Genomic DNA, 27,377 nt, shown 5'->3' on the forward strand with positions numbered 1-27,377 from the left:
AAAGAAAAGACTCCTGTCCCTGCTTATGGAAAGCTTCCAGCCATGTTCTCATGGCCCAATAGAACAGAAAATTATAGAGGTTGATATTGTACCAACGCATCAGCACTCATGCTATGAAACTTCAAAGGATGAACATCAGATCCTGCAGAGATTTAAACCGTGTCCTCCAGGTTGCATTTGACCTTTGGCAGCAGATGCCTTGACTCCCTGTGCTACTGTACATTAGGCTGTGTTTGAAAAAACTGCATCTGAACTTTGTATAAACAAAAAGCTTATTTTAATATCACTATTTCACTTCAAAACTATGTGATTGTACAGATTTATTGGAGCCAGCAGCTTGAAGCCCAAAGGCACTTTGTATTGAGTCTCCAAGGCTGGCCTAGTCCTAGGTGACCAACCGTCCATCATTTTCACAGACGTTCTGTGAATTAGCTATAATGTTCATTGTCTGTGAAGGAAGTTTCCAGGGAGGGCATTTGTCTGTAAATTTAACCTTTGTGCTAAAGGACAAATGTTCACTCCAACATTTGGGATGGCTCAGCAGAAGGGAGGGGATCTCTTGTGCAATTCAGAGTGAGGGGCAGCCTGTAATTTTAACCTTTGTACTAAAGAACAAATGTTCACTCCAACATTTGGGATGGCTCAGCCGAAGCAGAAGGGAGGGGATCTCGTGTGCAATTCAGAGTGAGGGGAGCCAGGGTGCCTGTCTTCTTCAAAGAAATGTAAATGTGGGCAACTGGGTTATCTGTGCATGTAAAGGCTGCTTCAGCGCCGAAATGGGTGTTAATTAATAGAGTTCACGTTAGGCTGCCTGAAGTGAAAGCTTTCTTCTTTTTGAGAGATATTGTTAGGGTGTTCCAAGCTGAGCTGTGAAGTGTGTGGTTTGATGGACAATTGTAAAACTGTTTGCACTGGATGCAATCTGCATATTACTAAAATGTACACGTTGAAATAACTTTTTTATCTTTAACCTAAATTTATTTTCGCAGTTTGTGGCAGCCAATCGTATACTGTGTGCAATGCAAATTTAAAATAGTGATTTATACACTCACAGTGCTTTCTGCAAGGGGAAGGGACCTATTAGCACCATAAATACATAAGTCACAATGCCCTGCTAGCCAAACAAGCTTAAATTCCATGAGCCTCTTGGTGCCCATGCATACATCTGCACTGATCACATTAATCAACAGAGGTTTCATAATGTAAAACAGTGTTTTTCCAACTGATTAGTTCGACTTGCACTTATTTTTTATTTATGGTGTGAATTATTTTATATGCAATTACCTGATGGTGAAAGATATGATAAAAATGTTCACGGAATATTTTGTTCTTTTGAGCCCCACCTATGATTCCACCTCAACCTCAGTGACCCATCCCAATTGCACTCAGGATCACAGTATCCATACTTACTTTTTAATGCTCTTCGACTGCTGCGTTGAATAGCTATGCAAAGCCTGAGAAAGCCAGTGATGTTAGTGTATGGTTGTCCGTGTTCCCTACCTTCACTATGTACCGTTTTTTTCTTAATAAATGTTGTGTCAAATTAACCTGCGATCTGTATTCACTTAACACAGTCTACTATTCATTTGACAGAATTGTACAAAGCCAATGTCCTCTTGTGCTAAAGGAGATTGAGAAAAAGAAAGTAATCTAGTCAGTTGCTTCAATTCACTATGGAGCATATTTATCGTAGTTTCACGCAACGCAGCAAGCCACCTTGCTGCACTGCGTGAAAAAGCAGGAATATGCCCTATTTAACATCATATGGTGCACTCCTGTGCTTTCCATGTGCTGGCCCCCTTTTGGCTGCCTAGTGCCAATGCACCAGGGCCAGCATTTTTTAGGGGAAGGTTACCGCTTGCCCAACAGGGGCGGCGGGACAGAGCAGAATTGGGAGCGGCCACGGGGTTGGAACAAGGGCAGGAACAACCAACAGGGCAATACACAAGTTTGTTTCTACCAACCCGAAAACCACAGGGAAATCCGGACACGCAGACAGACATACATATGGTGACAATGCACACTCCTACCTCCACCAGTTCCTCCCAAACTAACTTCCCCCCTAACACTCCTATTACAATAGAAAGAGCAAGCCTTGATCTACCTGGCAATCAGAACACGAACAATGCTTCAGGTGAGACATGATATAATTACCATAGCGGCTGGACAGGATCCACCTGGCACTCACAACATGAACAATGCTTGAAGTGCAAGACATGACATGATTACCACAGCAGCTGTACAGGACTTGCCCACCGTACACATGGAATCCTTGGGAGTACAGGGAACCAACCAGGACCAGCATGACAACAACACCCCGTGCAAGACATGACATGATTACCACAGCAGCTGTACAGGACTTGCCCACCGTACACATGGAATCCTTGGGAGTACAGGGAACCAACCAGGACCAGCATGACAGCAACACCCCGTGCAAAACTTACCCCATGGACTCTATAATCAAGCTTTCCAGCTACACAATGTCGGAATTGTAGAGAGAAGTCCTTTCAAAATGGTTGTCGTTTGCCCCCACAACTGCACCAAATGCTTTTAACATCAAGCTTGAGATGCAGAGATTTTTGCAGGAAAATCAGACTCAAGTACTACTTCAGCAAAAATACTTACAACCCTCCAGCTGCAGCGACAAACTTCAGACCACCATCGACCTTCACACCAGGGGCATTCTTGATGAGTCAGCGGATTTTGGCCTATGAGCAGATTGTCCTACAGGAAACCATGGAGCTACTGGGGGAACGAAGTTACATTAAGCACAACATCAGTAAAGAAGAAAGATTGGCGTTGCATGCATTTGGAACTAATGAGGCCATCATCATCAAGGCGGCGGATAAGGGCGGCGCAGTGGTCTTCCAGAACACCACGGACTACGTGGATGAAATAGAGCTCCAAATTGGGGGTCAGAGACAGCTATTGCCCTACATCAAAGGATCCAACTGCGGAGATTCAGTCCTTGATAGAGAAGCTGACAATGGATGGACTGAAATAAGGCTTCCTGAGCCAATCAGAGAAGGACTTCTTGAACAAAAAAGAAACGAGGATCCCGACGATTTATGCCCTCCCAAAGGTACATAAGCACCTGGTCATGCCACCTGGAAGACCCATCGTCTCCGGGTGTGGGTTCATTCTTGAACCACTCAACCAGTTTATCGATCACTTCCTGCAACCATGGGTCCCAGAGACCAAATCGTTTGTGAGGGATACAATGAACATCATCCAGTTCTTGGAGGCCACCACAACTATTGGTGACCCTCGATGTCTCTTCCTTGTATACCTCCATTCCACAGGGAAAGGCACTAGATGTGGTCAGGCTTATTCTGGATAAATGTCCGAGACCACATTGGATACCTACAAGTTTCTTACTTGTCCTGTTAGAAAAAGAACTACTTCAGACAAAGCCAATGATGGCGGACGCGTGAGCTGTGAGCTCCGCGCATGCCGAGTCATTTCCCCCTGCTTAATAGTGTCCCTGCCCATGCCCGGGGGCCCTTCCATGTGCTCTCCCCGAGAGGACACATTTGTGCATCCAGCGCTGCTCTAGGGGGCTGGAGTATTGATGGGGAACCGAGAAATCCGACGTGCGAGCGGAATAAGGAGGCGAGGGATGGCGGCCTAGGCAGAGTAAACGCCCTGCGTCACAGGCAACTTGGAATCCTGCTTTTGGCTGTGGAGGGTGGAACGGACGCCTTTCCAGTGCTGTGGCCAATCGGATCCCTAAAGACTTACCCCGGGACAGGTGGAATCGGGTCCCGTATCTGCTGGGCATTGAATTGGGGGCTGGGGCCCCTGCGGGAGTGCGGAGCAGAAATCCCTGATACTACGGGATGCGGTGAACGGAACAGCGCTCAGTCGGAGCACGGGCGCCTACACAGGCATTTGCTTTCCTGGACTGCCGCGGGCCCTGTGACTGTGTGAGCAGCGAAAAGCCAGGATTGCAAGAGGGCAGTGTCTCGGGGGACCCATATCGAGGACTCCCAGCGCCCCTCTGGACAGCCAGGATTAAGGCGAGGGCGCGAGCAAGCGGCTGGCCTGGTTCAGCATTACCCCAATGAGGCACCGTGCGGACTATTTGAGTCCCCATTGGGCTTCCACACTTTCCGTGCCCAACCAGCGACCGTGGGGGTGATCGGCGATGGGAGGGTGCTTGCCTGCACTTCTCGGACCGGGCACGATGAATTGTCGGCACAGACTCCCTCGCTCCACGGAACACACAACCAAAAAGGAGAGTCTAGTTACCGGCGCAGCTTCCCATGACCTGCACGTGGCATACGTGGACAGTGTCCTGCCCCCGCAGACGATAACTCGGACTATCGCCGACCTGGTGAGGTCTGTTGCATTTTGGGCCCGCTGGGGGGATGTGGGATTGCAGTGCTGGGAACCTGTATTCCTGAGGGTGCGGAGTACTTCTGCAGCAGCCCATTGCTAAGACCAGCCTTGAGGAGAACTTTCTTTGGTCGCATTGCTTTGGAGTTTCGGTGACCTAATTGCTTTCTGTGGAGCCACGCTGTGGCTGGAGGCGGAGGTGAGGCCACTCTGGTATTCCACGGAGGGGGAGGTAAACTCTGTTGCAGACCCACCCGTGAAGCGGTTTATGGTTTATGGTCCATCCCCTGCATCGCCCACTGACATCCTCCTGTGGGGACTTTCTGTTTACCTGGGCTGGCGCCTTGGTGTTGACCCGGGCAAGATTAAAATTATAGAACGGTGAGAGCAGTGGAGAACTTTTCCACTATCCTACAACCTAGAGGGCCACGTGCTAGAGGCATCTGGAGTGGCTCCGGGTATGCAGAGAGTGGGGCGCACAAATTCGGATCGTAGACCATGTTGCACTGGACATGGGGAAACCTAGGGGGAAGCTGGTGGGTCCTCACCATGAGCAATATAATAGTGCTGCTGTCTTAGCAACCAAGGACCCTGGAAGTGATCCCATTGAGATACCAGTCCACCAGCAGTATGCCAAGATCCTGGAGGCTATCGCCGATACCAAGGCGACACTACACCAGGATATCAGCACGGTTGCAGTGGGGCTAGGCTAGGAACTGGCCCCCGAGTAGAAATTTTGGCCGCGAAGGTGGAAGACCTTTCGGATCGAAGGGGGTGCTTGAACGTAGAGCAGAGGATGCAGAAGGCCACAATCGGCGAAACAACATGCAAGTCCTGGGGCTGCCGGAGGGCATTGAAGGACAGGACATGGTAGTTTTCTTGGAGTCCTGGCTCAGAGACGTGGTGGCGCCTGAGGGCCTGTCGCAGTTCTACACTCAGGAGAGGGCCCATCGGGTTCCCAGCAGGTCACCTGCGCCGGGACGACCCCCGAGACCAGTGGTGGCTCAGTTGCTTCATTATCGTGACAGAGACCTGCTGCTCCGGAAAGCAAGTTTCTCTGTTCCCAGACTACACCTTGGAGGTGCAGTGTCGTCGTGCGTCCTTCCTGGAGGTCAAGCAAGCGCTACGCAAGGAAGGAATTCTATACTCATTGATGTTCCCGGCCAGGCTGGCAATTATATTAGACGGAAAGACACACTTCTGCGATGATCCTAAATCCGCCTAGGACTGGATCGAAACCTATAAGACTGATGGTCAGGCACAGCCTCGATCTCAACGATTGGAGACAGGAACGGGATAACATGGGAAACGCACCCGTAGGCGACAGCGACGCAAGACCGCAAAGAGGCCGAGTCCGTCGCGGATGGCGAAGGAACGAGCAAATGTGCTGCAAGTTGTTGTGAAACTGTTGCGGGGTGGAGAAACTGCACAAGAGGGTGGCCCGGATTCGAACCATTGGACCGACGACTCCGGATCGGACACTTCACAAAGTGGACAAAAACAACTGTCGGATGTGACCCCGCAGACAGCTGACAAGTTCTTCGGATAAGTGGCTCGTTAATTTTCCCTTGCCCCCTCCTTTCTTCTCGCTCTACTCTTTCCCCTCTCCCTCTCTGCCACTCCCTCCTCCTTTTTCCTGGTATCCTGTCAAACTGAGGGACCTGTATAGTTTGCATAAGTTTAAATTGTACGCTATGTCCTTTGTTTTCCTGATGGGTGGGGGGGTTAGGGGGGCCTCCGGGCGTGGGCGGGGATGGCTTGTTTTGGCTGAGACACCATGGATGTCAAACTGATTTACAACTGAACTTTTGTAACTTTTGTCGAGCTCACCTTGTAGGCCCTTGGCTAGTTGCCTAGGACCTTGTTGTTTTATCGTAAGATTGTGCTATGCCCTGTTTTTGTACATTTGGGCAGCTGATCGTTGTCAGTCCACTCACAGGTGTGGGAGTTAATTATTTTGGGTTGATGTTATATGCCAGGTGGTCTATGGCACTTTCTGCGGTTGATGGGATGGATGGGGGGGCGGTCGGGGACTATTCTTTTGATTCATGGCGAATCTGATGCTTCAACCTGCAGGGTTCAAGTTCCTTATGTGGAATATCTGGGGTTTGGGCTCCCCTGCTAAGCGATACTGTATATTGAATTATTAACGCCAAAGAGGTGTACATGTGGTGCTCCTGCAGGAAACCCATCTCACGGAGACTGAGGTGGTGCGCTTGAAACATAGATGGAGGGGTCAGCTGTATGCGACTACTTACTCCGCCTTTGCTAGGGGGGCCCTTGTGTGGTTTCGACCTGGGGTACCTTTTCTACTCTCTCGTAAAATTGTGGACACGGACGGGCAGTATGTGGTGATCCAGGGGAAACTAGCAGGGAGAGAGATCACAATAGGAAGCGTATACGCCCCCAATCGAGAACAGATTCCTTTCTTAGAAAGGTTCTCAGGTGTCTTAGCGGATGTGGATGCTGACAATCTGATCCTCGATGGTGATTTCAATTGTGTATGTGATGTAGACTGGGCTGGATCTACCCCCCCATTGAGAGGCACACTGGCATCCAATACGGCACAGGGGCTTCGGAGATGGGTTGCAGGGTGGGGATTGGTGGATACCTGGAGACTTCAAAACGACCAACAAAGAGTATTCTCATCTATATGATCTCCACACACGACTAGATATGTTCTTTTGCTCCACGACACTGACCCACATGCTAGCTGAGGCTGAATACCTGGGGAGGGCCATCTCTGACCATAGTCCCCTGCTTATGCGGTTCGCACCTACCTCTGAGAGAATGCTGATTCCCTCTTGGAGATTGGACTCTGCCCTGCTGGAACATGACAGGTTTCTACAGATTTTATCAGCAGCTTTGACTACCTATTTCTCTGAGAATCGGGGTACAGCTAGCTCCTTGTTGGTGGAATGGGAGGCGTTTAAGGTGGTCACCAGGGGACAATGCCTGAGACAGGTGGTGGGCCTCCGGCGAGAGCTAATCAGAGAACTGGGAGTGTTGGAGCAACAACTCCAAGCCATAGACACGGACTTAGCGAGTGGTTTAGCGGTGCATGACAAGATGGCGGTCCTTAAGAGCCGCTATAATTCTACCTGGGATAGATTACGGACAGTGGACCTGACAAAATATAAAGAGCGTCAGCATGACGAAGGAGGCAAAGCCGGCAGATTGTTAGCATGGCTGGTTAGACCTGAAAGTGAGAGGTGCCCATCCCGAGTATCACTGATGATATGGGTCAAGTGCTTTGCTCTCCGAGGGATATCAATGAGGCCTTTCGTAGTTACTATGAATCCCTGTATCGGCAGCCAGGGAACGTTTTACCCGAGGAGCTCCAGATGTATTTTGACACACTACAGTTGCCAGGGTTAGAGGCCACAATTAGAGACTCGCTCGCTTCAGTGCTTAAAGTGGGTGAAATTAGGGACGCAATTAAGGGGCTGGCGAGAAGGAAGACACCCGGGCCCGATTTTTACTTACCATTTATTGATATTCTGGCCCCACAATTGGAACTCCTGTATGCGACTGCGCTTGAGGGGGGCAGGCTCCCTTCCTCCATAAGGGAGGCTCTGGTGGTTCCCCTACCAAAAACCATGCTGGACCATCCAAGAGTGATGGATTTCCGGCCCTTATCCATGTTAAATACTGATTTAAAAATTCTCAGCAAGGCGTTGGCTGCTAGGCTCCTGCCTTATATGCAGCAGCTGATCCACACGGATCAGAACGGTTTTATATCCACACGATCCACGTCTAATAACTTGCGTAGGCTGTATAATGTGATTTTCCATAAAGATTTAGGTGACTACCCAAATGCAGTAGTGATGTCAATTGACCTTGAGAAGGAGTTGGGACTTCCTACTGGCAACAATGGAAAGGATGAAGATGGGTGAGGGCTGGCTAAAATGGATACGGCTGCTGTATGAGGAGCCTAGTGCACAAGTCCGCACCGGTGCTATTATATCCCCGTCGTACAATATTTATAGGGGGACTCGGCAGGGTTGCCCCCTGTCGCCACTGTTGTTTGCTCTCGCTATGGAGTCCTTGGCGGAACACATTTGACAGGAAGGTGGGAGGTTGGGGATCAAATTAGATGGGGCCATTGATATGATTTCACTTTACACCGACGATGTGTTGGTCTATTTACGAGATGTAGCTGTGGGAGTACCTGGGCTGCTGCGACTCTTGGGAGAATTTGCTGGGAAATCGGGCTTATGCCTTAATAGGCGGAAGACCCATATATTCCCGTTATGACCCTCTTTACCGAGACCACTGACTCTCCCGTTGGATCTAGATTGGGCCCTGTTTATCTTTAAATATTTGGGCGTCAGAATCTATCATACACAGGCGGATCTGCTTGAGGGTAACCTCGGGGGTATCCTACGGGGACTCCAGCAAAATGTCACCTTTTGGCGCTCCTTGAAACTTCCAGTCATGGCTCGGGTGGCGCTGTCTAAGCTGCCCCGCCTTTTGTATTACTTTGTCAACCTACCTGTCGTAATACCACGCAGTTGGTTAAGGAAGTTAGATACCATATTGAGAGATTTGGTGTGGGATGGTGGCCGAAGCAGAGTGTCCCTACATACCCTGCGACTCCCGCTCATTATCGGTGGCTTGGGGACCCCAGACTTCGAGGCTATTACTTGGCTTCCCAATTGCAGTGGTTGACTCGGTGACTCGATGAGAGAGGGCTGGATATCTTATCTATTACTCCTGGCTCAACAACAGCGACCCTCCTGCCTAGAATGCTTGATCGGCGCCGGAAGGTTAAACCAATGGGGGTGCTCCTTTCGGAGACGTGAGACTCTACTCTCCTTGCGTTCCTCTGGTGGGTTTGCCTCAGACGGGTGGAGGCCCGCCCCTAACGGGCCGCCAGTTACAGGGTTGGGACGAAGCAGGAGTCCAGACAGTGGGAGACTGTTATAGAGATGGGGGGTTGCTACCACTCGCAGATTTCTTGGAGTATTACGAGTTGCCTCCTGGGCAGTTCATGAACTATCATAGCATTAGGGGCGCCCTGGCAGAGCTAAGGGGAAGAGAGAGGATGGAACCGGGTACACATCCGGTCATGCACGCAATGGTAACATTGGGCTCGGCCGGCCACCTAGTGAAATGGCTTTACCAGGCCATTATTGAGATCTCGAGCCGCCCACTACTTCGGCTACGGGAACGATGGGAGGAGATGCTTGCTAAGCAGTTCACTGATAAAGAATGGGAAAGGGTCTTGGAAGGCCCCAAGAAGGTGTCTTGCAATGCGGCCTTTAAATATTTGCAATTTAACTGGTTACATAGAACTTATCTGACGCCGCATCGACTGAATATAATTTTTGAGTGTTCAGACCAGGCATGTCCACGCTGTACTTTTAGTGACGCGGATTTTGACCACATGGTCTGGTCCTGCCCTAGGCTCTGTGACTACTGGACGAAGGTGGTGGAGCTGCTAAACAAAGTAATGTCGCTGTGTTTGGCGTGCACACCATTAGCTTGCCTCTTGGAAGCATTCCCGAGGCCTAAAGCAAAATGGCTGCGGTTCCGATTTATCGATTTAGCCTTACCCTTGGCCCGACAGCGCATAGTACTGGGGTGGAAAGCTAAGCAGGCACCACTATTGGTTAAATGGGAAGAGGACTTGACATGTTGGGCCAGAGCTGAGGAACGGGCTCTGCTCAAAGAAGATAGAGTGACTAAACGATGCAAACCACTGGCAGAACCCTGGGCTGACTTAGTTAAGGCTTGGGATAAGCGTTATGAACCACTACAGTCTTCCGATATAGATATGACTGATTCGGACACCTAGAACCAGACATTGTACGGTCTTGACAGGGGCGATACCTCTACCTAGCCATCAATATTTTATGACACCTTAGAGCACAGGGAAAGGTCGACTTCCATGGCGTCAGCCTTGCATGGGAGGGAGGTTTGCAGCCCTTTACCACCCGGGTTTTCTCCCCCATTGTTCCACGGAATTTATCAGGCCCCCATTAAACTCACTTATACAAAACACATTGATCAAGACACCTGGTAGTTGGTTTTAATGTTTAGTTTATAAAAATACGAAGAGACATAGGACATATACTCTTGCGTTTCATTATTTAACTTGCTAAATTACATTGGCGTCAGTTCTCCTCCACAATTAAGCTATATATTTCCTGTTTACCAGATGCAATCTGCAAATTTTGGGATTGATGATATAGCGCCTTTTGGAGGCCTAGACATGTCACATTACTACTCCCACATGAATAACGGGTCCCCGCAATGGAACTGTTGGTTCTTCCTTATGGTTTGCTGTTTTAATCTGCTTTTCTTTTGTACTGTGTTGAGGTGATTGCATACCTATGGACAATACAAGATATTATGGTGTAATTTGTATGCTTATGATCTCTACTGTAGAGAAGATCGTATGTCATGTTAACTATCTCCACTGTATATCTTCTTAATTGACAGACCTAGAGATCCTTTTTGTAAAGAGTTACTGCACATATGGCGGTATGTGGATTGTGGAAAGTTTGGTTGGAACAATAACAAATGACAATACAAAAGATATTTTTAAAAAATAAATAAAAAAAGAACAACTTCAGGAACAAATATTACTACCAGTGCAAGGGCATCGCGATGGGTGCAAGCTATGCACTGAGCCTGGCCAATATCTCCATGGATGACTATGAAGAAGAATATCTATACAGCCATGAGGACCGCATCGATATTTGGAAGCGTAACATAGATGATGTGATAATGATTTGGTCTGGTACTGACAATGATCTTAACGACTTCAAAGACTGGCTGAACCACAGATCAAGTGATATTCAGTTTACCATGGCCTATAGCAACAAATCCATTGACTTCCTAGACCTCACTTTGCGAGTGGAGGATGGCCTCCTATTCAGCGATCTCTATCGGAAACCAACTGAAAGGAATACACTCCTCAAGTATGAGTCACACCATCCGCGGAGCCTGAGGGATAACTTACCGTATGGCCAGTCTCCAGGCTGAGGAGAAATTGTACCCGGAGGACGGACTTCTTCAAAGAGATGGAAACGCTCACCATTCGTCTGAAAGAGAGAGGCTACCCAACAGGATTGCTTAAACGGACCCGGAAACGGGCTTGGTACTATCAGCGAGACCAGCTGTTACAAGTCAAACAAAAACGGGCAAATAAAGAAAAAATATTGTCTGCGTGACTACATTTAATTCCAAAAGTAACGATATAAAAAAGATTGTAAAAAAGGACTGGAATCTGGTTGCTTTGGAACTTAACATTATAGAAGATCCGCTATTTGCCTTTAAAAAAGGCAGGAATATCAAGGACAATGTTGTCAAAGCTTACCTTGAACCACCCAAAACACAGGATCTCAGGGGCCATTTGGGCCTGACACCTGTAATTGGACATCACAAATGTGGCCGATGTAAGTGTGTCCTCTGACCATTGAGGGACCTACCTTTGCACATAACAATAGAACATACAAGCTGCCACTTTTCACAAATTGCAACAGTACCAATGTGGTGTATGCCATCCGCTGCACGTGCAATATGCTATATGTATTGCAGACTACCCAGAAGGTAAAAGCGAGAATATTGCAACATATGAACAGAGTGAGGTGTAAGGTGCAGGGATCCCCGTTGGTTGAGCACTTTACCACACACAACCACACCCCAGAGACGCTACGATGTTGGGTATTGGAGAGAATATAGAGGCGGTTTCCTATCTGAGTCTCTGAACTTCAAAGAATGTAGGTGGATTTAGTCGCTAAACACAGTAAATGAGGGACTCAATGAGCTTGAGGAAACATCTAGACAGATGGGGCAATTATGAGAGATTGCCCATTCACTCCTGCTTGCTATGCACATACAACTGCTTGTACCCTATTATGTCCACAGGCTAACTGTATGTTAATAATGTATGTATAAAGATGGGGTGGTTATAAGGGATTGCTCATTCATTCGTGTTTGATTTTCCCACACAACTTCCAGTACCCTGATATGTAAACAGACTGTTTTATTGTATGTTGATTGTGTATGTACTTGAAGTCCACAAAATGTCCTGAATTGGAGTGGCGGCACTTAATTCTTGCCCAAAATGGCGCATATACATGAGATCATTTCCAACCACTGGATGTAATTGAGGGGGTTTTACTAATACCTGCCCAGAATGGTACACATAAGACAACATTACCTGGCACCGATTGTGCATGTAATTTGGCTTTCCGGCTGAATTTTTTGACTGTTTAATTATTATTATTATTTTTATTTATTTTTTTTAAACCTTTATTCACGTCAACATGGTACACAGCTATTCAGCCGACATCCCGGAGGTCCGGCAGCACGATGAGAACAATACGTAAGGAGGTCCATAGCTATAGATCAGGAGTAACAAAGGTTTAGTTTTAATGTAAACCAAAAATAAAAAACACAAGCAAGACAGAGCATATAATAGGCATGCGCTAGTTCTCAGCTGGGGCGAGGTCCCACCCCCATCAGCGGAGCAGTACACCACGCCAAAGAAGACTGTTTAATTATTGACCTTTACAGGTATACTGTGCCTGTAATTTTACCCACTTGGATTGCTGACTAATGAGGTTGTAGCTGCCCCAATATGTGAAAGCACTGATCGTACATGCTTCTATTTGAGTACACCAGCAATAGGCATATCGCATTTTCTACACGGGGTCCTTTACATGAGGATACCAACACTAACATGATGTCATGCAATAATTAAATGTCAACGCCTCGGGCTGCAGACGCTCGCGAGTATTCTCTTCCTGAATAGAGACACCCTCCCCGTTGCCTAGCTACCGCGTCCATCGGCATCGAGTTGCTGCTGGCCGGACCGCATCACATGCGCTCCAATGCTGGCTCGAGTGTACAATTATCTAAGCCTGTCAGAAATGCTGTGGCTGGCTTCAAGACAGCAGCGTTGATCCAGGACTCACGCCTGACTTCGCATCGGACCTTGAATAACTTCCCTGCGCATCAAAAAAGTTGTTCTAAATACTCAGGTAAGCCCCCAAGTGGGGGTTGATGGATGACTTTAAGGGATAACTTTATTTTAACCACACTTAGCAGAAGTGACCTAAATTCCAATATCCTGCTTTCTTTTAGATCTCCCACACCGACAGCGAGACCACGGCTGGTGAGTTTTCTTCAGAGGGCTTGTGTGCCCTGGTGTTGTAGTTTTAACTTTTTAGGTCCAGCAACCACAGGCGAGACCGGGGTTACAATTGTCTAACTCTCATATGTTCCCTACAGTAGATTGAACCATGTGGATTGATTGCTTTCCATGGTGACCTACAAATCTCCATTGATTCTGTGATTTTCTGAGGGGGAGTGTCACCCTGTTCTTAGCCCCAAATTACGTACCATGACTGGTTTCCCATATGGAACACATTCTGATTTATACTTTCCTTATCCATAGGCTGTCCTTCCTTACTCCCCCACACCTGTCCTGATGAAGACCCGCCTTGACTTCTTAATTAAGCATTGATTGGGTTGAAACGTCGACGATCTTCTATGGTCCAGATTTATCAAGACTCTGGGTGCAAATGAATGAACAATTTGAACAAGCATCAGAGTTATTGTGTTTTGCATACCATTCTGGCCTTCTCCTCCCTTGTATATACTGTGGTTTTATTCACCTTGTACATAATATATGCACCTTGTTCTACCACTGAGCACAAATGTCACCTTAGTACACATCACTATAACCTTCACATTGCTTTGACAGCCCTGTTCTCAAATGTCTGAGTATATATAAATGCTTTAATTGATAGAAAATAACAAGATACTCATCAAAATTGCGTCAGTGTTACTTGCTATGTGTTCCATTTTTTAAATATTTTGGATACCATTAATGAAGGTTGTAGAATAATACATAAAAGAAATAAGTCTTTCAAAAAGAAATAGTTTGCATGCCCGACAGAACCATTGTTTTTGTTTGTATAAAAATATTATTGGCCATGATATGAGGCCCCAGACAATTGGTTCACTTTATTCACTCATGGCTTTTTCAAAAAGGAGGGTTAATAAATGTTTTAAAGTTCCTGTTTAGAAAATTCCAATCTAAATAAATGTCTATGCAATGTTGTGATCTAATTACTAAATTGAAACCCTTCCATCTGTTAAAGAAAAACTTTCTACATTTTAAAGTCTTTTGTATCCTTATATTTTTTGTTGGTGTGTAATTTGCATCCCAAATATGCTGAAGATTCTCATGTTCTTTGGAACTTAGCAATGAGCCAGACCATCAGTTGGAGGTTGGCTAAACCGCAGAGCCATTTCAAGACATGGAAAGTGTGGACAATTGCTCAGGGACCAATTTTCCAAGGGGCCCAGTGCCTGCCTGCCCTCTAGAAGCACCTCCAATAGAATGTTGCACAGGCAGAATTTGACGGGTGGGTGGGTGCTGCGTATTCTACCTCTTGGCAGTACTTATTCTTTTTCTGTCCGCTCTGCTGAAATTACTCTCTATGTACGCAATACTTTCCGATACTCATGGAGGGTCCATCTGATTTTAACAATTGTTCTGTCTTATTCTTCTTTCCCTTATTTGTCCAGTTCTTAGCAATGACCACTTGAATCATTTGCTATGGATCTCCCATCTGATCTTGATTTCATCTTACTCTCCAGTTCTGAGATAAATGTAGAGTCCCTGAAGCACAATCTAATGTATCAGTCAGATCTTCTTGGTGCTTTGAGAGCACAGACAAGTTGTGGGTACCTCACATCCTGACATTAGGGTGCCGATTCCGATCCTGTAAAACCCGGGTACGAACCGTCGTACGGAGCGTTTTCTCCGTCCGACTCGTACCCGGGAAAACGACCATACAAACCCGCAAGTACGATTTGTACAGAAATACAATTTCCGTACGAATCGTAAAAAACACCGACCGGCTAAAATATACCCACAATTCCAATCCGGGACACCGCGTACGTGAAGTCCGGACGGAGCCAGGCAGCGTTTTACGAACCAGCAAGTACGATTCGTGCCTACGTCACTCCGCACGTAGCCTTTTTTACGGGAGCCAAAAACTGCCGGGAAATTGAGGAGGACGCGAAGAAGGAGCACCTGTACGCGACGGACAGCCATGGACCCCATCCTTCGTGTCATCCCGGCCCTCATAGTCTACGACCTGGTGCACAGGAACCGACGCAGATGCCGCAGAAGGTCAGAACAACACCCAGGGGCAAAGGTGGGGGGCAGGGGCAGGAAACATAACCCCCACCCAAGTCATAATGTATACATGCCCTGTACATACCGTACCTCCAGGGTCTGGTCACTTCGGGGGGGGGCGTGTCCACCAAGGCCTGCGTCCCGCCACAACGGAAGTGGACGTGGACGTGTCCCGTCACCACAACAATTGTGGTACGCACCGTACCCACGCCTTAAGAGCGTGGGTAAGGGTCGTACCCCTACGGCACACCAACATTGGGGGTACGGCCCATACCCAGGCCTGAAGAGCGTGGGTACGGGCCGTACCACCATTGTTGGGGTGACATAGGGGTAGGCGTGGTACGCCCCGTCCCCACGCTCTTAAGGCCTGGGTATGGGCCGTACCCCTACGGCACCCCAACAATGGTGGTACAGACCGTACCCACGCTCTTCAGGCCTGGGTACGGGCCGTACCCCTACGTCACCCCAACAATGGTGGTACGGCCCGTCCCCACGATCTTCAGGCCTGGGTACGGGCCGTACCACCATTGTAGTGGTGATGTAGGGGTACGCGTGGTACGGCCCGTACCCTCGCTCATCAGGCCTGGGTACGGGCCGTACTACCATTGTAGTGGTGATGTAGGGGTACGCGTGGTATGGCCCGTACCCACGCTCTTCAGGCCTGGGTACGGGCCGTACCATCATTGTAGTGGTGATGTAGGGGTACGCGTGCTACGGCCCGTACCCACGCTCTGAGGGCGGGGGTACGGTCCGTACCACCATTGTAGTGGTGATGGAGGGGTACGCGTGGTACGGACCGTACCCATGCTATGAGGGAGTGGGTACAGTCCGTACCACCATTGTAGTGGTGATGGAGGGGTACGCGTGGTACGGACCGTACCCACGCTCTGAGGGCATGGGTACGGGCCGTTTCACCATTGTTGGGGTGACATAGGGGTACGCCCGTACCCAGGCCTGAAGAGCGTGGGGTGGGTGCATATCACTCCCAGCAGTGCCCAGACATATGAGGGGTGGGTGCCTATCACTCCCAGCAGTGCCCAGACATATGAGGGGTGGGTGAATATCACTCCCAGCAGTGCCCAGACATATGAGGGGTGGGTGCAGAGGACCCCCAGCAGTGCCCAGGCATATGAGGGGTGGGTGCAGAGGAATCCCAGCAGTGCCCAGACATATGAGGGGTGGGTGCCTATCACTCCCAGCAGTGCCCAGACATATGAGGGGTGGGTGCAGAGGACCCCCAGCAGTGCCCATACATATGAGGGGTGGGTGCAGAGGACCCCCAGCAGTGCCCAGACATATGAGGGGTGGGTGCAGAAGACTCCCAGCAGTGGACAGAGACATGGGGGTTTGTACATCATCCTCCCAATAGCAAAACTCCATGGGTGCATGAAGGCATCCACAATGTGCGACTATGTTGATAGTGCCATGACAACACATCACTGACAGCCGTGTCCCACTCCCATGAGGATGGATGTCCTTCCCCCACTGCATGACACACCACATGTGGGTGTGATGACAAATTACACATGCATACCCACCCCTGGCGGTGGCAGCACAATACACACACTGAGATCATGCAACAAGACTGTATCCTCATGTTAAAACCCACTAAACTAAGAGAGCCTAAGGGAACACACACTGTCACCCACATTCCAGGACTGATAGGAATGTACAGGTGCTGGGGCAGCCAACATGTTGCTGGCTCCCATGGAAGGAAAAGGGTGGAGTACCCACAGATACAATGCCCACAATTGTCACTCAGGTGCCCAAATACCCTGCAGAACAAGTTACACATGTGTGCTAGGCTGGGAGTACACACATGCATAGTGCAGAAAAGGGACCATGTCCACATGACGCAATGGCAACATACTCCATACACAAGTACAGTCACTACCAAGGATGGCTCAGACGATGAAGGCGGAGACATTGCTCAGCAGGCATGGGCAAAGTTGAAGGGATCCCTCACACAGCAAGGAAATGTAGACACAGGTCAGCACAACAATTGGGAAACACCCTGCAGGGAAGAAGTCAGGTGCCACAGAGGAAGGAACACTCCTTGGGACAATGTCACCATTCAGTAAGAGCTTACATGACCAAAGATTATTTGCAGAGACCTTGTGATGGCACGCAGATACCAGGGTCCTCCCCATGAGCAGCACACTACAACATTTCCCAGACACCTAACACATTATCACCACCCCAACTCAGGGAGCAGCAGCACCAACAGCAATACCAGAAAAGCATTCGTGTGCAAATGAACAACAAAATGCTTTATTCAGCATAAAAAAAGATTTGAATAGAAATGTACACTATATACAAGGCCCATAGGCCAGTCCATGTGCGAATTCCTGGGGGGGACACATTGGGACGCGTCTCCCCTAGCTTGCCTGCACAGTTCACAGTTCCTTTCCATCCACAGGGGGGGGGCATCATGTGGGGGGGAAGGACCAGGCACCGCAGGGACAGGAGGGGCAAGGGTAGGTGTTGTGGGTGCAGGAACCGACGACTCCACTACAGGGGGTGGGGCAGCGCCAAAGGTGGTGGTCAGGATGGCGCTGCACACGGTCGCAAGGTCTGCCAGCATCTCCCCTGCACCCGAAGGAACCACAGGCCCCAAGGAGGGGGGGGGTCAGAGGGATGGGTTGCCGCACTACTGGGGGGGTTGTGGACAGGGGGGGACGCAACTCCCCTGCCCGGGGACTTCCTCGACCGCTTGCGGGGTGGTGTCACACTGGGGCTGAGGGACAGACTGGCCATGAAGGACCCTTTGTCCGACTGTTGAGCAGGGGAGCCAAGGGGAGCGGATTTGGAGGAAGTGGGTCGTGAGGACTGCGGACTCCCACTGTGGCTGCGTGGCTGCCGTTTGCCCCCCGACCCAGTGGGTGTGCCTACTTCCCCCTGTGTGTGCGTGACAGGAGGTGTGCGCTTGGCCTTCCCTGTTGGTGTGCTGCCTGTGTCTGGTGGGGTGCGTGCATGGGGATGTCTGGGTGTGCTTGGGACAGGCATGGGAGTGGGAAGTGTGGATGGTGCCGGGGTTAGGGGGGACGGAGCGCTGCAGGAGACCCACTGTTGCCATCAGTGACGAGTCCATGGACCTCAGCAACATCCGTTGGTCAGACATCGCTGCTGACATGCCCTCCATGTACGACATCATCTGTGTCAGCAGTCTGGTGTGGCCATGGAGGACATTAAGCAGCGATGTCTGACCAACCTGCAACTGCCGCAGGATGTCCACAGACTCGGCATTGACGTCAGCAGGGGAGACAGGGGCAGGGGGTGCGGTGCCTGGCACGAAGGAGACATGTTGTCGCCTAGCACGGACAGAAGGGACCCGAGCAAGTGGGAGGGCGGTGATGGGAATGGAGGGGGCGGCGAGAGATGCACTGCTGCTTTCAGCTGTGGGAGCAGCCTCCGCCCCCTCTGGGAGCTCAGCCTCGGACCCGTCAGCGTCATAGTCGGTGGTGGGACTGGACAGGTCTTCCGCCTGACTCCCCTCGCCCTCTGTGCCACTTGCTGCGCCAGACTTCCCAGGACTGGTGGCACCGGTGCTGGATCCCTCCTCCACGTCCGTGCCGGTGTCTCCCTCGGTGTCCCCTGACGATGCTGTGGGCAAGGTGAAGAGACAGGAAATAATCAGACACCTGTATACATATGACACATGAGTCCAAACTACATAGGTCACAGTGCATAGCATGAAGAGCATTATGAGTAACATCTACAATACTACGCACATATGTAGGCCCTGCACTACACAGTTGGTTGACCCACCATGCCACTTTGAAACTATGGAGAGCATGACACAATAGCAAAGAACTTGACATCGAATTATACAGAGAAGCTAGTGTCTGTGGACAGTCGAGCACAGCATCTGGACCACACACCGTTGCCAAATATGGATGAGCAGGAACCATGTCTTTTAACTTTTGACACATGCTGCAAAGCACAAACATTAAACCCTGCACAACATGACTGGGTCAATACTTGTTGAGTGTCTGTTCAGACTATCATCACACACAGGCCAGACCTGGCAAGGAGACATAAGCTTTGGACATGTAGGCCTTGCGCGCACAAACCCCCCCCCTCCACCCCCCCCCCACCTGAGACAATGTGATTGAGACAGAGGAAGGACTTACACCTCTTAATCAGGGACCACAGAAATGGGCTCCATAAAATCCGAATAGCACTCTAACTACCCCTCGTGGGGCTGACCACACATATTATTGACAAACAACCATCATCAGATAGTTGTACACAGACACACAGGCACTGGCCAGTGTGAGGATGCACAAGCCACATTGGGTCACCCTGTACAGTGGACACATGTAGCACACTTTACGTAAATACAAATGAGGCCAGGGTACAATGCCACAGAGGCCAACCTATGCTGAAGACACTGAGAATGTCCACAGTGTTGGATGACACACATGATTCCTAGGAAAAGGTGTCTCAGGGGACTGTAGTGGCCACACTGCTCCATGGTCCTGGATAGATCTGACTGCAACAGGAGCAACCGTCCCCGCACTATGCATATCTCCCCCTCTTGCACATCATGTCTGAGGCAACAACATCGGTCATGCATGCTGTAAGGCAGTTCATTTTAAGCCTCACACCCCTATGTTGAGACTCTGCATCAGTGCCAACAATCATGGACCCCCAAATGACTGAACTGGACAGGGCACAGGCAAGGTCTCAACACATGTCACAGACCACCCCCACACATGATGCTGCAAGCATTGGGCACTTGGATTAACTGCCAGCCTTGATTACCTTGTGCAAGAGTGACTACACACAGACCAGGGAATAGATGTCAAGGAGGGGAAGGGAGGAAGAACAGGACCGGTTGACTTTGGGGAACAGGATATGCACTGCACATATAAACCCTGGCAGTGTATCCAGGCGACTGAGCACTTCCAAAAGCTGGTGACACACAACAAACACACATGTACCTACCCCCTTCCTGCTGCTGCTTCTCCTGTAACCGCCTATCCAAGTCTGGGAAGACCACCGCCAGGACACGCTTCATTTGGTGGGTCAGACGCCGGTGCCCGCCGTGTTTGCATGGAGGTGAGTCCCCCAGCAGGACCCGGGCGATCCTCCTGGTCCAGCACCGGATGTCCTGCCAGCGTTTCCTCACCTGGGCCAGGCGCCGACTGCGACCCTCCACCGACCTCACAGCCCTGACGGCCCGCTTCCATATCTCCCCCTTGGCGTAGGCAGCTACCTGTGAGGATGACAAAGTGAGAAAACATCAATACACCTGCTCCATGTCACAGAGACACACATTAGAACAATTAGGCTTGTTTGAACAGGGCATAGTATGCAGCCAACTCATTGCACCGTTGTCATAGGGACATTATCCTCTGGGGAAGGCCAAATGCACTACGTGGCTTTTAAAGTACACAGGTGGCATGAGGGTTGCGACAGAATCAATGATCATGGCTCACACTGTGCATCACAAGCAACACCAGGATTATGGACAGCACCTCAAAGCAGTCACATGCCCCAGGCCACTGACGCAACCTCAGCGGAGTACACAGACACACACAGGCACAGGACAATCACCTGCCATTGGCAACTGCGGGTACAAACATCACTCTGCACATGAAAATAGTGGTTCCAGACAACGGCGGACACGGTGACCGCACTACCCTGTGTTGTACCCTTTGTTGTCACTTGGTAATCAAATGTGTGGTGAGCGTGCATGTACCAACTCCAGCACTCGCCGTCGTTGAGTGCCAACTGCTATGCAGAAAACTGATAGACTGGGATTTGGTGGAGTGGTGCACAGCTCGTAAATACAACAGTGGTGGTCAAATAGACAATGAGTCCTGATGTGTAATAAATCTTTTTTTTATTTTTCTCTAAAATAGTTTGCCAGACAACGCGTTTCGTTCAAAAATTTAACTTCTTCAGGGCATAAGTGAGCATTCTTGTAAAGTCAAAAAGGAAAGGTGGCAAGTGTTCAGCGCGGGGGCCGCCTTGATAAGGGCCTGTGTGCGCTAAATCTTTCAGGCGAGCTGGAAGTGGTGCTCTCCGCTTACGGGTGTAGCAAAACTGCACATGTGCCACTTGACTGGGGGGAGTCACAGGTGTGGGGCTAGCTCAGCATGTCAGACACACAGCACGGCTCCCTGCTCACATCAGATGGGTAGGGCATATGCATCCTCCATGCAGCTGGGGTGCAACACTCCACATAGACACTCACCCACATGACAGGGGACTTACACACGCACCAATGTCCAGGGGCCGTACACATCATTTGGACACTATCACCACAGGTACACTCAACTCACACACATCTGTGGGTACAGTCACCTGTCACACTGGGGGGACCACAGAATCACATCAGGACTTTAGAAACAACATTCCCAAGAGGATTAGCCAGGCTGAATGTGGCATGCACCATGCAGTGATTGTCAGCACAATGCAAGTAAGGAGTGCAGATATAAACCACATCAGGCTCTGCATGGGAGACATAAGGCATTTCCCCCCCTGGGACCCACCATGAACAACATTGCATGTCTGTCACACCTGGGCACAATGCCAGCAGTGACAGACACAAAAAGGGGCACAGTCACAGCTAGTGGAGTCAGCACTCACCTGCTCCCCTGGTCTCCCATACAGGCTGGGGTACTGTGGGAGGATGACGTCCAGCAACGCCTCATTCTCCTCCTGGGTGAATGGCTGGGCCCTCTCCACAGACCTGGACATGGTGCCAGAGGAATCTTGAGCAGCAGCAGTGGTATGGAATGAAAGGTTGTGCAGGCAAGTGCTCTCTCATGGGTCCTGGCTGCCTTTTATCTCCCTTGCTGGGCTGTTTCATTTACAGGAGTACAGAGTGATTGGTCAATCTCATTTGCATCCTACGTGTCCTCCAATCCCTTTAAACCTACCCCAGTGAGGGCCTTTACATGGTTCAAAATTTGAGCATGATGTCAAGTCAACAACCACTTTGCAACATAGTATATTGTCTCCAACCGACTTTCGCTGGCCAACTGATGCAAAATTTTGAACAGGAAACTCGGTCTCCATGACAACCAGCATGCATTTAGGCCCTTATACTTGTCCGTCATGTGTCCCCTATGTAATTGCACTATCCACACACAGGTACGGTGTGTTCCACACGTACCCCTAGGGCACCACTACTCCAGTGATACGGTCCGTACACGCGTGTGTAGGGCCAGTATCTCTATGGTAGTGTTGCCGTAGGCGTATGCCATAGTGCTACGGGCCGTACATACGCGTGTACGGCCCGTATCTCTATGGCGTACGCCTATGCCAACACTACCATAGTGCTACGGGCCCTACACACGCGGGTACGGACCGTAGCACTATGGTAGTGTTGGCGTAGGCATACGCCATGGAGATACGGGCCGTACACGCTTATGTACGGCCCGTAGCACTATGGCGTACGCCTACACTACCATAGTGCTACGGGCCATACCCGCGTGTGTAGGGCCCGTAGCACTATGGTAGTGTTGGCGTAGGTGTACGCCATAGAGACATGGGCCGTACATACGCGGGTACGGACCGTATCTCAATGGCGTACGCCTACGCCAACACTACTATGGGGATAAGACCAGTGTGTACACGTACGTGTGTACGGTCCGTGCACACACGCGTACTCCCACTCAAACCCCATATAGTGATACGGCCGTACACACGCCCTCAGAGCATGTGTACGGTGTGTTTCACAGCTTACACTGGTGATAGGAGGCGCACAGGAAAGGAATGGAGGTGTATGACTCGCACAAGGATGGACAGCAAGTCATTGTCAGTGCAGTGCATCATGTGTAGGGCCTAGGTGTGTCAGGCAGTGAGCTGGCACATGTCTCCTCATGTTTTAACCAAAGAGTTGTGTACTGACCTGTGTACACTTGTCACGTGTGATGGGGCACCATGTGGCGCACTTCCCCTTCACACCTTTTACATGTGGGCATGTAGTTCAAACTTGTCAAGCACTGCATCACTGGCATGGCACAGTCCCCAACACCCGCAACTGTCCCCTGATGCCAGGTACATGGATGATGACACCTGACATCTCACTACCAGCGTGCCACGATGTGACTATGTCATGTGTGTGTCATGTGTACCCATGATCTTGCTGTTGGTGTTCCGTCAACGGCATCTGCTGTAGCTGCATCCAACATGTGTCTGTGTGTAGATGCCCATGTCACACTATTTCGCACACCGGGGACACATGTGGAATAACACGTGACGTGTGTCTGCATGCATCTGACAGGGACTTGCGGGCTTAGGACACATCTGCGTAGTCTCAATGTCTGTGTGATCATATTTGACTTGTACCCCTTCATGGCAAGGTGTGTGGTCTGTCCTTTTTCCATGACATGTGACCTGTGCGTCTAGCTTGCCGGGAGCTGTCTGTATGAGATGACATCCTTCAAATGCACATATGTGGATGTATGTCACTCCTGTAATGTGTCTGGCTGTTCACTCACACTGGCCCACAGCTACTTTCATGGCATGTCATGTAGACCTTGACAATCCATGTTTGTAGCTGGCTCTTGGTAGGAGTATCACCTGGCTGGCATACGTGTGCAGGATGTATTGCACAGACCAGACTCTGTATGTGGCATATGATATGTGTATTAGCTGTTGAACATGTGCTCAGTTCATTGACATTGGTGTAGTAATGTACTCAATCTTCACTATTCCTTCCAATTTTCTGCAGGGCACTGCCTCTCCCCCGACCAATGCCAGACTTGGCTGCCATGAGGGAACGTGACTGCATACGCCGCTACCGATTCCCCCAACGGTTAATTGTGGACCTGACAACCAGGCTGGCACCACACCTCCAACCGCGACACAGTTATCCAACTGCGCTGACCCCCAAGATGAAGGTGATGTCAGCCCTACATTTCTTTGCCACCGGTACGTTTCAATTGACCATAGCTGATGTGGGTGGCATGTCTCAGACCATGTTCAGCCGTGTCCTGCATGATGTTTTAGAAGCCATGTTGGAGCACCTGGATGAATTCATCCATTTTCCAACTCGTGAGCAGTTGACAGGTATCAAGGGTGAGTTCTATGCCCTGGGAGGGATGCCCCATGTAATTGGGTTCATTAATGGGACACATGTGGCTTTGGTACCACCACAGGCACAGGAGGTAGCCTTCCATAACCGTAAACATTACCACTCCATTAATGCCCTTGTGGTGTGTCTTGCTAACATGGTGATTTCCCATGTCTGTGCACGTTTTCCAGGGTCAGCACACGATGCCTACATCATGAGGCGTAGCAGGGTGCCAGAAATGATGCTGCAGCTGCACAACGAACGAGCATGTCTTGTTGGTGAGTAGACTCTGTCTGTCCAGTATTCAGCGGTATTTTAGTATGTGACGGCATCTCCTGACCCACTTCTTTACATGATGTTTCCATGTAGGGGACTCTGGCTATCCCAACATGCCATGGCTGGTGACGCCTCTCCGCAACCTGAGAACAGCTGCAGATCACCGTTACAACAACGCCCATGGGCAGACCAGGCGAGTGATTGAGAGGACGTTTGGCCTCCTGAAGAGTCGATTCCGGTGCCTCCACAAGACCGGCAGGTCCCTCCCATATGCACCGGTGAAGGTCTGAAAAATCTTCCTCGTGTGCTGCATGCTGCACAACATGGCAGTGGAGAAAGCTGTGCCACTCATCCTGGATCCCGATGAGCAGGAACATCCACCCGTGGAGGATGACGGCCTTGGTCACGAGGCAAGTGAGGAGGAGGAGGAGGAGGAGGCAGAGGACATCCGGAGTCAGCTCATACGCAACTTCTTCTCATAATGTTGAGTCCCTGGGTCTGAGTGTGCACGCTTTGAGCCTTGTGTGGCATGTGTTGCAATGTGTGTGTCCAGCTGACTGTATGCTAAGTGACTTTGAGGTGTGTGCTGATGTGTCACTCGAGTGCTGATGTCATTCCACACATTTTAGCTGACACACTCAATTGACAACTGGCATGGTGTCAACCTTATTCATGTAGAGTACATGACCATGCATGCGGATGACCATGTTTTTCCTGACTTCTTGTGTGTCTCTCATCCCCAGGTAGTTGTGCATGCTGTCTGCTCGTGGCATCTATGTGCGCCTGCTATTCCTCATGAGTAATGCAACGTGTGCTGAATCAGCGTTACATGCACAGACATGGTGAAAATTCTCCTTTGGGTAAGGATTGCAGCAAGGCTTTTTGAGTGTGGTAGTTGTTTGTAATGTGTGGGCACTGCTCCTGTGCAGGGTATGTTACTATGCATACATGTCGACTCACCATGGGGCACATGACATGTGACATGACTCACATGAATTGATAGTCACACTTCGTGACAGTCATCTGTTATGGGATTGTGGTTTGTGATGAAGGCATCAATGTGTGTACAACTTCCCTCTGAAACATACGGGAGGCTACGGGTGGACATATTGCGGGACATCCCCATAAAATGCTCAATGGGGAATTGCAGCCTCTCCGTGTGCAGCAGGGGATGTTTGGCTCAACCCCTTCACTTGTGTGCCAGTACAATGGATTTACAGCATCTGTGGTGCAAAGGGGGTGTCCGGTGTAGGTCCCACATGTTAATCCAATAGACCTGTGAGTCTGTTAATGTTGATGATTTTGCATAGGTGTGAGCCTGAGTAACAAAGGTGTTCCTCAGCCTCCAAGGTGCCTCAGCTCTGTCAATGCAGGTCTCTTGCCACTGTGCATGCGGCATCTCTGGCATGGTTGTCAAGGATTGTGCATATGAGTCTATGTGGAGATTCGCAACCTGCATGCTGTTCTTCATGTATTTGATTCTCTATTGTGCATGATGTCCATGGCTGTGTATGTGTTTTGGCATGTTAGTCACCCCCATGGGCCGTCAACACCTTCTGGGGTGTGTTTCCTGTGCGCAGCTCGGCCTTCAGTTTCATGATCCGGTGTCAGTCATCTTTGGTGATTGTGCATCCTTTGTCTCTGTGTGTGCCATTGCAAACCTGTAACTCCTTCCTTGACATACACCTGTTGCAGTAGTCCTTTCTGACATCCTAGTCTTTGTGTGGATATTGTGGCATAATTCCCAGGACATGCCGCCTGCTGTTGCAGCCACTGCAGCAAGGGTGCACGTAGTTTCCAGATTTGGCAACACACACACATCAAAGGTGCTCCTTCCTTCCTCCCTCAACACATTCATTTGGCTGTCTTCGGCTTGTCTGTGCCACAGTTGCGGCCACGCGGTACCAAAGGCTGGACCGTCTGCACATGCAACGTGCACATTGCACGACCCTCAGGTCCTTGCATGACCCACATCACACTACAGTGTGATGTTGCAGCCACCCTCCAAGCAAGGTCCATCCACACATCTCCCGCCTGCTCTCAGGCATGCACTGAGCGCACACACACCTTTGCATGATGAGTGTGCAACTCTGACTGCCTACACAGCGCTGCCACGCCTTCCAGGACCTGTCACACCCACCAGGTCATGTCCCTCCTACTCCCCACCGGATCTGTACCCCTGTAAGGCCATGGGAGTGGGACTCAAGGCTTCTGCATGTAGTATGCTTTCATCGTGAGGCACATGGCACAGGTATCATCTTTCAGCGTGTCAATCTACAATGTGTCCAGGACCCCCCTATCCACCATCACATGCGCACACGCCATCATCAACTCGTATGCCATTGACAGCCAGGCGCTCCTCACCCTCACCAAGGACGCAGACATTTCCAGTTCCAATGTTCAAGATTGCATGGGATCCATAGATGAATGGCAGAACAGCAGCCACCTGAGGCTGGACTTGTACAGGACTGAGGTCAACATCTGAGGATTGTCCCCTTACAGCTGGCTCAACTGCTTGTGTCCCACCCACAGAAGCCCCGCACAGGCACCCAGTGTCCACGC

The sequence above is a fragment of the Triturus cristatus genome, chromosome 12 (genome assembly GCF_964204655.1).
Source record: "Triturus cristatus chromosome 12, aTriCri1.1, whole genome shotgun sequence".
Lineage (NCBI taxonomy): Eukaryota > Metazoa > Chordata > Amphibia > Caudata > Salamandridae > Triturus > Triturus cristatus.